Source organism: Salvelinus alpinus, chromosome 19 (genome assembly GCF_045679555.1).
Source record: "Salvelinus alpinus chromosome 19, SLU_Salpinus.1, whole genome shotgun sequence".
NCBI lineage: Eukaryota > Metazoa > Chordata > Actinopteri > Salmoniformes > Salmonidae > Salvelinus > Salvelinus alpinus.
Window position 1 is genome coordinate 6995423 of NC_092104.1, and position 9826 is coordinate 7005248.

Here is a 9826-nt window from a genome sequence, read left to right on the forward strand (position 1 = left end):
GAGTCTAGAAGTGGAATGAGTAGAAAAGGGTCAGACATGGGTTAAGGGTCAAAGGTTGCAGAATGCCGACACAGTCTTAGATTACTTGGAGTCCCACGCACACAAGATTCATACAACATTCACACTATATTCATACAGCATTCACACTACATTCATACAACATTCACACTACATTCATACAGCATTCACACTACATTCATACATCATTCACACAACATTCATACAGCATTCACACAACATTCATACAATATTCACACAACATTCACACTACATTCATACAGCATTCACACTACATTCATACAACATTCACACTACATTCATACATCATTCACACAACATTCATACAACATTCACACTACATTCATACAGCATTCACACAACATTCCCACAACATTCATACAACATTCACACAATATTCATACAACATTCACACAACATCCAATCATGCTAGTCTATAAGACCTTGTTACTATGGCCATGACCAGAGAGTGTCCAGTCCATTTCATAGCATTCAGACCTGATAAAATACACATGTCCCTTACACACCCAAGCTCCCTCGTCCCCACCAATACACACTCCCAACGCCATTCCTGTATAGCTGTCCCAGTGACGAAGAGGATGTATGGATTACAGTACGGCAGCACTCTGACAGGTTTACAGGCCTGCAGAAACATGATACAGGAAACGCCAGGAGTGTCACAGTAACAAGTTCAGCTGGTGAACTCACAGACTACAGAGTTGAGGAGAAGCAACACATGGAGGTGAGGAGAGCTGGGTTGGTTTAGGAACTGAGGAGAGCTGGGTTGGTTTAGGAGCTGAGGAGAGCTGGGTTGGTTTAGGAACTGAGGAGAGCTGGGTTGGTTTAGGAACTGAGGAGAGCTGGGTTGGTTTAGGAACTGAGGAGAGCTGGGTTGGTTTAGGAGCTGAGGAGAGCTGGGTTGGTTTAGGAGCTGAGGAGAGCTGGGTTGGTTTAGGAACTGAGGAGAGCTGGGTTGGTTTAGGAGCTGAGGAGAGCTGGGTTGGTTTAGGAGCTGAGGAGAGCTGGGTTGGTTTAGTAGCTGAGGAGAGCTGGGTTGGTTAAGGAGCTGAGGAGAGCTGGGTTGGTTTAGGAGCTGAGGAGAGCTGGGTTGGTTTAGGAGCTGAGGAGAGCTGGGTTGGTTAAGGAGCTGAAGAGAGCTGGGTTGGTTTAGTAGCTGAGGAGAGCTGGGTTGGTTTAGGAGCTGAGGAGAGCTGGGTTGGTTTAGGAGCTGAGGAGAGCTGGGTTGGTTTAGGAGCTGAGGAGAGCTAGGTTGGTTTAGGAGCTGAGGAGTGCTGGGTTGGTTTAGGAACTGAGGAGAGCTGGGTTGGTTTAGGAGCTGAGGAGAGCTGGGTTGGTTTAGGATCTGAGGAGAGCTGGGTTGGTTTAGGAGCTGAGGAGAGCTGGGTTGGTTAAGGAGCTGAGGAGAGCTGGGTTGGTTTAGGAGCTGAGGAGAGATGGGTTGGTTTAGGAGCTGAGGAGAGCTGGGTTGGTTTAGGAGCTGAGGAGAGCTGGGTTGGTTTAGGAACTGAGGAGAGCTGGGTTGGGTTAGAATCTGAGGAGAGCTGGGTTGGGTTAGAATCTGAGGAGAGCTGGGTTGGTTTAGAATCTGAGGAGAGCTGGGTTGGTTTAGAATCTGAGGAGAGCTGGGTTGGTTTAGGAGCTGAGGTGAGCTGGGTTGGTTAAGGAGCTGAGGAGAGCTGGGTTGGTTTAGGAGCTGAGGAGAGCTGGGTTGGTTTAGGAGCTGAGGAGAGCTGGGTTGGTTTAGGAGCTGAGGAGAGCTGGGTTGGTTTAGGAGCTGAGGAGAGCTGGGTTGGTTTAGGAGCTGAGGAGAGCTGGGTTGGTTTAGGAGCTGAGGAGAGCTGGGTTGGTTTAGGAGCTGAGGAGAGCTGGGTTGGGTTAGAATCTGAGGAGAGCTGGGTTGGTTTAGGAACTGAGGAGAGCTGGGTTGGTTTATACTGTGTTGGGTACAGTACAGTACAGAGGGCTAGACAGGCAAAGGCACTCCGACAGGCACTGTCTGACACCGGTGTAGAAACAGATGGGTCTAGACAACATACCCACTATTTACATATCATCACCCTACTACCAAGTGATGAACTACAGCGATGGGCCGTTCCCCAGACAGTAGATTCGATCACCAGACAACAAGCCTACTGTACGTGGTGCTCAGAGGGCTGAAGTGAACAGCACTAAGGCCAAAACAACTCTTTAGCTACAGAGCTAAGAGGATTAACCACAGACGTTAAGGATTAGGAGGGAAAACTGAGGTAATCTATACATATACAATTTCCATTCAATAAAATAAAACTTCTATACACTGAGTATACAAAAACATTATTTCCATGACATAAACTGACCGGGTGAATCCAGCTGAAAGCTATGATCCCTTATTGGTTTCAAAAAGGCAGAGTGAAACTCCATATTAGGAAGGTTCATATTCAGAAAACTTTAATGCCGTCAAAGAGACAATTCATCTTGTAGCAGTCATAAAACATGTCATATCTAAAAATGTCAAAAAGATAGCAAATGATACTTACAAACAAATAGGCAGGGTAAGTTCAATTTCATAGTGCAAGTCCTATGTGCAAGTAGTCCAACATTTGTTACGTTGCAGAATTACATTCGGAATAAAAGAGAACTTGGCCCTATTTTTTTTTAACCTGAAGTAGTCTGTACCTGCGACCAGAGGGAAGGAGATGGAGGGCTCTGCCCAGGTAGAGAGATGGAGGGCTCTGCCCAGGTAGAGAGATGGAGGGCTCTGCCCAGGTAGAGAGATGGAGGGCTCTGCCCAGGTAGAGAGATGGAGGGCTCTGCCCAGGTAGAGAGATGGAGGGCTCTGCCCAGGTAGAGAGATGGAGGGCTCTGCCCAGGTAGAGAGATGGAGGGCTCTGGCCAGGTAGAGAGATGGAGGGCTCTGCCCAGGTAGAGAGATGGAGGGCTCTGCCCAGGTAGAGAGATGGAGGGCTCTGCCCAGGTAGAGAGATGGAGGGCTCTGCCCAGGTAGAGAGATGGAGGGCTCTGCCCAGGTAGAGAGATGGAGGGCTCTGACCAGGTAGAGAGATGGAGGGCTCTGCCCAGGTAGAGAGATGGAGGGCTCTGCCCAGGTAGAGAGATGGAGGGCTCTGCCCAGGTAGAGAGATGGAGGGCTCTGCCCAGGTAGAGAGATGGAGGGCTCTGCCCAGGTAGAGAGATGGAGGGCTCTGCCCAGGTAGAGAGGTGGAGGGCTCTGCCCAGGTAGAGAGGTGGAGGGCTCTGCCCAGGTAGAGAGGTGGAGGGCTCTGCCCAGGTAGAGAGATGGAGGGTTCTGCCCAGGTAGAGAGATGGAGGGCTCTGCCCAGGTAGAGAGATGGAGGGCTCTGCCCAGGTAGAGAGATGGAGGGCTCTGCCCAGGTAGAGAGATGGAGGGCTCTGCCCAGGTAGAGAGATGGAGGGTTCTGCCCAGGTAGAGAGATGGAGGGCTCTGCCCAGGTAGAGAGATGGAGGGCTCTGCCCAGGTAGATAGATGGAGGGCTCTGTCCAGGTAGAGAGATGGAGGGCTCTGCCCAGGTAGAGAGATGGAGGGCTCTGCCCAGGTAGAGAGATGGAGGACTCTGCCCAGGTAGAGAGATGGAGGGCTCTGCCCAGGTAGAGAGATGGAGGGCTCTGCCCAGGTAGAGAGATGGAGGGCTCTGCCCAGGTAGAGAGATGGAGGGCTCTGCCCAGGTAGAGAGATGGAGGGCTCTGCCCAGGTAGAGAGATGATAGTTCTTACTGTTGCTACTCCATGATGTCCTGACTATCTTGCCCAACCTATTTTTCTATGCAACCTTTATATTCCCAAACCAGCAGGTCAAGCAGTAGGACAGAATGGTCTCAATTAATTATTTATACAAGAGAACCATGATTGTTAGATCAACATTAAAAAAGTGCAGTTTCCGTAGGAAATACAGTCTCTGTTGGCCTTTCTTAAAAATAGCATCAGTACACTGATCCTAGGACAGCTCTTTGTCAATGACTAGCCCAAGGTATTTGTACTCCTCCACTATTTCAAAAGGCTGACCTTTTACCAGTGATGGTGTGTGCATGGTAGTGTTCCTTCCAAAGTCAATCACCACGGCCTTTGTTTTTGACGTATTTTAAAATGAGATGGGATGACTCACACCAGACAGTAAAATCATTCAGAGCCGGTCCGTGCTCCATCTCATCCCCTTCGAGAAGACCGACCAAAGCAGTATGGTCAGCATATCTGATCAGGTGTCGCCCTGGGAACCGGCTCCGGCAGCTGTCTGTATACAGTACGTATAGTACTGGTGAAAGAACGCTGCCCTGTGGGGTTCCTACTGAAGTAGTGAGCACCTCAGAGAGTGTGTTGCCAACTCGTACCCGCTGAGACCTATTCGTTAGGAAGTTGGTGATCCGTGTGATAAGAATAGGATCAAGTCCGAAGTCTCCTCTCAGTCTCTGTCCGCGAGGACGTGTTCCTAATGTTTGGTGTGCTCAGTGTACAGGACACTGATGAGAGCCGCTAAGTAGCTCACAGTTCAGGTGCCCCCACTATTGTTTTCCCCCAGGGAAAACGTTCCCCTGTCCCTAAGGGTCCTATTAGCTACTTAGTGAGGATAACTTGAGCCTGGTTCCTGAATAATAAGCATAAATAGGCTCTAAAATGAGGCACAGATCGGTGTTGTGTGTGTGTGTGTGTGTGTGTGTGTGTGTGTGTGTGTGTGTGTGTGTGTGTGTGTGTGTGTGTGTGTGTGTGTGTGTGTGTGTGTGTGTGTGCGTGCGTGCGTGCGTGCGTGCGTGCGTGCGTGCGTGTGTGTGTGTGTGTGTGTGTGTGTGTGTGTGTTTAATCAAATCTTCCACTGCTATAATTGCTCTTTGCTCTCTCTCTACCCGACCAGAACTTTTAAGTTATTTTACAGTCACGACACGCTGTTGTTTTTTCCAGCTGTGGCGTGACATTACACAGTCTGTACACGGACCACGTTGATGTTACAAGCACCACGCTGTGTAATGGGGTTAACAGGAAAAGGAGGGACGTGTGTGTGTGTGTGTGTGTGTGTGTGTGTGTGTGTGTGTGTGTGTGTGTGTGTGTGTGTGTGTGTGTGTGTGTGTGTGTGTGTGAGTGTGTGTGTGAGTGTGAGTGTGAGTGTGAGTGTGAGTGTGAGTGTGAGTGTGTGTGTGTGTGTGTGTGTGGTGTGTGTGTGGCTTGACAGCTGTGCCCTGAGGTGCTAGAAAAATTCCAACAATTAGGATTGAACATTTCCAGCATTGAATCGGTAGCAAACTGTGACAAATCTATTCCTATAACTGTGATGAATCTGTTCATGTAACTGTGATGACTCTGTTCCTGTAACTGTGATGAATCTATTCCTGTAACTGTGATGAATCTGTTCCTGTAACTGTGATGAAACTGTTCCTGTAACTGTGATGAATCTGTTCCTGTAACTGTGATGAATCTGTTCCTGTAACTGTGATGAATCTGTTCCTGTAACTGTGATGAATCTGTTTCTGTAACTGTGATGAATCTGTTCCTGTAACTGTGATGAATCTGTTCCTGTAACTGTGATGAATCTGTTCCTGTAACTGTGATGAATCTGTTCCTGTAACTGTGATGAATCTGTTCCTGTAACTGTGATAATCAGTAGATGGGTTTCAGGGTGAAAGGTTAGTGTAGCGCAAAACACACACACACACACACACACACACACACACACACACACACACACACACACACACACACACACACACACACACACACACACACACACACACACACACACTCACACTCACACACTCTCTCACACACACACACATTCACACACAAACGTTCTTAATCTTAATCATTGTGCAACAACACTGAATGAAATGTGCGTGTTTAAAAAACAGTTTTGACAGCCACGACTAAAAATGGTTACTATTTTTATTTCTCAACTGGTAATTGACACACACTTCCCATTCAGCATTCAAGTGTGTATAATGGTAGGCAGGTTTCAGCACATCACACACCACTTTACAATGAGCTGCAGGCAGTGTGCATTTTGAAAACATATCATTTCGTCATATTATGAGGCATGTTTACCTCAAAGTAGCCTAGCCAAAATACGACCAAACATGGAGACAATTATTTTATAAAGACTTCCATATGCCACTGAAACCAGTAGCCTATTTCTCTCTATGCTCTACTGGTTTTAAACGTTATTTCATTGTCCAGTAGCCAAAGGCACAATTCCAAAAACATATTAGCATCCCATGCTAGTTGATGATAATCCTAGTCATATTAGCATCCCATGCTAGTTGATGATAATCCTAGTCATATTAGCATCCCGTGCTAGTTGATGATAATCCTAGTCATATTAGCATCCCATGCTAGTTGATGATAATCCTAGTCATATTAGCATCCCGTGCTAGTTGATGATAATCCTAGTTATATTAGCAACCCATGCTAGTTGATGATAATCCTAGTCATATTAGCATCCCATGCTAGTTGATGATAATCCTAGTCATATTAGCATCCCATGCTAGTTGATGATAATCCTAGTCATATTAGCATCCCGTGCTAGTTGATGATAATCCTAGTCATATTAGCAACCCATGCTAGTTGATGATAATCCTAGTCATATTAGCATCCCATGCTAGTTGATGATAATCCTAGTCATATTAGCATCCCATGCTAGTTGATGATAATCCTAGTCATATTAGCATCCCATGCTAGTTGATGATAATCCTAGTCATATTAGCATCCCATGCTAGTTGATGATAATCCTAGTTATATTAGCAACCCATGCTAGTTGATGATAATCCTAGTCATATTAGCATCCCATGCTAGTTGATGATAATCCTAGTCATATTAGCATCCCATGCTAGTTGATGATAATCCTAGTCATATTAGCATCCCATGCTAGTTGATGATAATCCTAGTTATATTAGCAACCCATGCTAGTTGATGATAATCCTAGTTATATTAGCATCCCATGCTAGTTGATGATAATCCTAGTCATATTAGCATCCCATGCTAGTTGATGATAATCCTAGTCATATTAGCATCCCATGCTAGTTGATGATAATCCTAGTCATATTAGCATCCCATGCTAGTTGATGATAATCCTAGTTATATTAGCAACCCATGCTAGTTGATGATAATCCTAGTCATATTAGCATCCCATGCTAGTTGATGATAATCCTAGTCATATTAGCATCCCATGCTAGTTGATGATAATCCTAGTCATATTAGCATCCCGTGCTAGTTGATGATAATCCTAGTCATATTAGCAACCCATGCTAGTTGATGATAATCCTAGTCATATTAGCAACCCGTGCTAGTTGATGATAATCCTAGTCATATTAGCAACCCATGCTAGTTGATGATAATCCTAGTTATATTAGCATCCCGTGCTAGTTGATGATAATCCTAGTCATATTAGCATCCCATGCTAGTTGATGATAATCCTAGTCATATTAGCATCCCGTGCTATTTGATGATAATCCTAGTCATATTAGCATCCCATGCTAGTTGATGATAATCCTAGTCATATTAGCATCCCATGCTAGTTGATGATAATCCTAGTCATATTAGCATCCCATGCTAGTTGATGATAATCCTAGTTATATTAGCAACCCATGCTAGTTGATGATAATCCTAGTCATATTAGCATCCCATGCTAGTTGATGATAATCCTAGTCATATTAGCATCCCATGCTAGTTGATGATAATCCTAGTCATATTAGCATCCCGTGCTAGTTGATGATAATCCTAGTCATATTAGCAACCCATGCTAGTTGATGATAATCCTAGTCATATTAGCAACCCATGCTAGTTGATGATAATCCTAGTTATATTAGCATCCCGTGCTAGTTGATGATAATCCTAGTCATATTAGCATCCCATGCTAGTTGATGATAATCCTAGTCATATTAGCATCCCGTGCTATTTGATGATAATCCTAGTCATATTAGCAACCCATGCTAGTTGATGATAATCCTAGTCATATTAGCAACCCGTGCTAGTTGATGATAATCCTAGTCATATTAGCAACCCATGCTAGTTGATGATAATCCTAGTCATATTAGCATCCCATGCTAGTTGTTGCATCTTTAGATCTCCCCTCTTTGTAACAGATACAGTGGGGAGAACAAGTATTTGATACACTGCCGATTTTGCAGATTTTCCTACTTACAAAGCATGTAGAGGTCTGTAATTTTTATCATAGGTACACTTCAACTGTGAGAGACGGAATCTAAAACAAAAATCCCGAAAATCACATTGTATGATTTCTAAGTAATTAATTAGCATTTTATTGCATGACATAAGTATTTGATACATCAGAAAAGCAAAACTTAATATTTGGTACAGAATCCTTTGTTTGCAATTACAGAGATCATACGTTTCCTGTAGTTCTTGACCAGGTTTGCACACACTGCAGCAGGGATTTTGGCCCACTCCTCCATACAGACCTTCTCCAGATCCTTCAGGTTTCGGGGCTGTCGCTGGGCAATACGGACTTTCAGCTCCCTCCAAAGATTTTCTATTGGGTTCAGGTCTGGAGACTGGCTAGGCCACTCCAGGACCTTGAGATACTTCTTACGGAGCCACTCCTTAGTTGCCCTGGCTGTGTGTTTCGGGTCGTTGTCATGCTGGAAGACCCAGCCACGACCCATCATCAATGCTCTTACTGAGGGAAGGAGGTTGTTGGCTAAGATCTCGCAATACATGGCCCCATCCATCCTCCCCTCAATACGGTGCAGTCGTCCTGTCCCCTTTGCAGAAAAGCATCCCCAAAGAATGATGTTTCCACCTCCATGCTTCACGGTTGGGATGGGGTTCTTGGGGTTGTACTCATCCTTCTTCTTCCTCCAAACACGGCGAGTGGAGTTTAGACCAAAAAGCTCTATTTTTGAATCATCAGACCACATGACCTTCTCCCATTCCTCCTCTGGATCATCCAGATGGTCATTGGCAAACTTCAGACGGGCCTGGACATGCGCCTGCTTGAGCAGGGGGACCTTGTGTGCGCTGCAGGATTTTAATCCATGACGGCGTAGTGTGTTACTAATGGTTTTCTTTGAGACTGTGGTCCCAGCTCTCTTCAGGTCATTGACCAGGTCCTGCCGTGTAGTTCTGGGCTGATCCCTCACCTTCCTCATGATCATTGATGCCCCACGAGGTGAGATCTTGCATGGAGCCCCAGACCGAGGGTGATTGACCATCATCTTGAACTTCTTCTATTTTCTTCTATTTTCTAATAATTGCGCCAACAGTTGTTGCCTTCTCACCAAGCTGCTTGCCTATTGTCCTGTAGCCCATCCCAGCCTTGTGCAGGTCTACAATTTTATCCTTGATGTCCTTACACAGCTCTCTGGTCTTGGCCATTGTGAAGAGGTTGGAGTCTGTTTGATTGAGTGTGTGGACAGGTGTCTTTTATACAGGTAACGAGTTCAAACAGGTGCAGTTAATACAGGTAATGAGTGGAGAACAGGAGGGCTTCTTAAAGAAAAACTAACAGGTCTGTGAGAGCCGGAATTCTTACTGGTTGGTAGGTGATCAAATACTTATGTCATGCAATAAAATGCAAATGAATTACTTAAAAATCATACAATGTGATTTTCTGGATTTTTGTTTTAGATTCCGTCTCTCACAGTTGAAGTGTACCTATGATAAAAATTACAGACCTCTACATGCTTTGTAAGTAGGAAAATCGGCAAAATCGGCAGTGTATCAAATACTTGTTCTCCCCACTGTATGTTCATCTCGGTCTCATGAAACCGCTGGCAGGTGCTGTGTGCTTTTGACAGTGGTGTTTTCCCACATATAATTTGAAGAAATAATCATT